The 3375-nt window shown below is 36.0% G+C and overlaps 1 pseudogene; it reads right to left on the minus strand.

The window, feature by feature from the left end:
* Positions 1-1241: 1241 nt before the first annotated feature.
* On the minus strand, positions 1242-1358 carry LOC133862087 (5S ribosomal RNA; annotated as a pseudogene).
* Positions 1359-3375: the final 2017 nt, after the last annotated feature.

Genomic DNA, 3375 nt, shown 5'->3' on the forward strand with positions numbered 1-3375 from the left:
CACCGCCTCTGTGAAGAGTGCCAGTGATCCTAGTGAGGTTGATCCCATTCTTGTGGAGTCTTATGATGAGGAGTGTGCAAAACAGGAAAAAAAAAAAAAAAAAAAAGAAAAAGAAAAAGGAATACATTACTCCTTAAAATTTGATTGATATGGAAATTGAAAATGAATATTTGAATGAAAAAAATGATTGAATTGGATTATGTGTGTGATTCCTTGAGAAATGAAAACTTGTGCTCATGGATCGAGTAGAGTGTCTAGAAGATGAAATGATTGCTTCTAAATATGAAGTGTCAAATGATTTTGATAAGAACGCATATTCTTCTAAAACCACACCTATTCATCAAGGGAAGATTAATTTTGTGCCCCCTATGTACGTGTTAATGATCCTAGTCTTAGGGATGTGGATAAGAGGAAGAACGTCTTAGAGTTTGATAGACCTAAGGTGATAGACAAAGGGAATGATGTTAGGGTTCCCTTAAATTCTAAGTTTGAGCATACCAACCCTCCCAGGAGACAACCCTAACAGAGGTTTGTCCCTAAGTGTTTGCATTGTGGTAAAATGGGTCATATTCGACATTATTGTTACCAATTTTGGTCTAGTCAACCTAAAAGACAAAGTCCCCTACCTAGGACTGATCTTTATAAGCCTTTCATCATGATGATAGATATTATGTCTAGCTTGAACAAGCTAGAGGTTTCACAAGATGTTCCTAAAGGGAATTGGAACATGTTTAGAAGAGGGGTTGTCACTCGCCCTTTGAGGGAAAGTGATAAGAGATTTATCTAGTTTAGGTGTCTCTTAGCATGTCTAGAGTGTAGTATCATGCATGGACATTTGCATCATAGACCGTGCATGTTTATTTGCTTTCATACATTTTTTTTTTGCTTTATTGCTTTTTTTTTTTTTTTTTTTTTTTTTTTGTGTGATTTGCATTTATTTCTTTTCTTTCATTATAGTTTTTCATTTTTTTGCATATTTTAATTTTATTGTGTGTGTGTGTGTGTGTTTTTAAACGAGCAAAAAGGAAAATGAGAAAAAAGAAAATAAATTGTTTGTTTTGGGGATGCTATAGCGTCATTGGCACAAGAAATGATGTATCAAATCTTAATTGCCTTTTATGAGTGGACATCACACGTACGATTTATGTGTGTATTCTTGACATGAGGTTTGATAATCTTGATGGATTGCATGCGTTGATGTAACGACCCACCCCCAATGACATAATATTGTCAACTTTTGGCTCCTCCGAATCAAACTTCACAGGAAGTCACCTATCCTAGTACTACTCTCGCTCAAACACGCTTAACTATGGAGTTCTGATGGGATCCAGTACATTAGTTTTGGTATGATCGCACCATTTGTAAAACAACACGTTTTAAAGCTGTGATGACCATGAACTTATTAGAATTCCGCAGTTAAGCGTGCTTCTATGAGAGTAGTACTAGGATGGGTGAGCCATTGGAAATTCTGGTTCAAGGAAGCCAAAAGCGGACAATACTATGTCGTTTTGGGTGGGTCGTTATAAATGGTATCAGATTCATTGTCCAGCTTGAGATGAAAGAGCATACACAAGTGCATGAGGGTTGCTAGCTGGTACTCGTTGGGATGCCAAGAATGTGGTGATCCCATGAATATCACCAGTGAGGATTCTGAGTCCCAAGAGGAGATGATTGTGACGTCTCACATCACCTAGGTATGAGAATGGATATGTGCTTATATGTATATTCGTACATTTCTTGAAACAATGCATAACGACTCACCCTCAATGACACAATATTGTCTGCTTTTAGCTCACTCGAACCAGACTTCTCAGGAGGTCACCCATCATGATACTACTCTCACCAAAGCACGTTTAATTGCAAAGTTCTTATGGGATCTGGTGCATTAGTGCTGGTATGATCGCACCCTTCTTGAAACAACGCGTTTTAAAGTCGTGATGGATATGAACCTATCAGAACTCCGTAGTTAAGCGTGCTTTTGTGAGAGTAGTACCAGGATGGGTGACCCTTTGGGAAGTCTGGTTCGGGGGAGCCAAAAGCAAAAAATATTTTATCGTTTGGGGTGGATCGTTACAGTTGATTTGCATGATTGGTGTGTGAAGTGAATCATGAGTTTTTTTGCAAACATTTTTTTTTTCACTTGCTTGAATTTTGCCGCATGCGTGTGTGTTTTGCGGGCAACCATGTTAGGGAGTTGGAGTAGCTTTTTGGTCAAATTGAGCAACTCCCTAGTCCATTTAGTTTTGAAATAAGTGAGAAATGCTACATGAGGATGAAAATGGAAATTATGGATTGGGAGAGCAAGTCAAAGAAAGTGAGGGATTAAGATGTCCTTGAAATATAGGGCCTTTGGTAAGACCTTTCTAATTAAAGAAATTACATGATGTGATTGTAGGTTTTTGGTGTAATGACTTCAAGAGGTTATTCAAAGAGTTGATTGCAACGATAGGACAATATGCAATAGTGAAAACAAAAAAGAAATTAAGTGATTGAGTTAAGCAAGTTTATGTTTGTGCTAGCATTTTTATAAACGTCAATGTGAGGCTTTTTTTTGGAAAAACTTCACTTAACCCCTCTAAATTTCTATCACTTTTGCAATGTCCCTCCAAAGTTCAAAAACTATCAATTTAATGTATTAGACTTCTAATTTTTTGCAATGTCACCCATGCATTATGATTTTCTGTTAAATCATAACCGAGGGGTGTGACATTCCCAAAATACCCTATTTTTTTTCTTTTAAAAAAGAATTGACTTTGTGACCCGTAGGTTTGGTCGTGACCCAACATGGGTCACCCTTCAATCCACGTTGGGTCAACGCGGGTCACTTGTTTTTTTAATAAAATTTAATTAAGGGTAAGTATGAAATTTTATAAAATTTTCAGACGTATAAAGGTCATTTCACCATTCTGCCTTCTCATTTAACCCCAAACCCTAACTGAGGGTGACATTGCAAAAAAATGAAAGTTCGATATATTAAATTGAAATTTTTTTAAACTTTGCAGGGACATTGCAAAAGTAATGGAAGTTTAGGGTGTTAAGAGAAGTCTCTCTCTCCCCCCTCCCCCTTTTAAAATTTATGCAAAGTTTTTCAAAGAAAAGCCCATGTCATTTTTTAGCATTATGTATGATAAAATGAATGAAATTTTTTAACATGAAACATGCAACGTGAATGGATTATAGTTGCATACTTAAAATAATACATGATATGTTTTTAATGATTTTGTTACTACGTTTTCACAAAAAAAAAGAAGAAGAAGTTATGATATGTGTGACTAGTATGTAATATGTGTAAATGAACTGAAATGGCTATGAGATATTACATATTATGTTATGTATGAATGTTCATGAATGATGACACCGGTATCTTCTGGAATA

The sequence above is a fragment of the Alnus glutinosa genome, chromosome 2 (assembly GCF_958979055.1).
Source record: "Alnus glutinosa chromosome 2, dhAlnGlut1.1, whole genome shotgun sequence".
Lineage (NCBI taxonomy): Eukaryota > Viridiplantae > Streptophyta > Magnoliopsida > Fagales > Betulaceae > Alnus > Alnus glutinosa.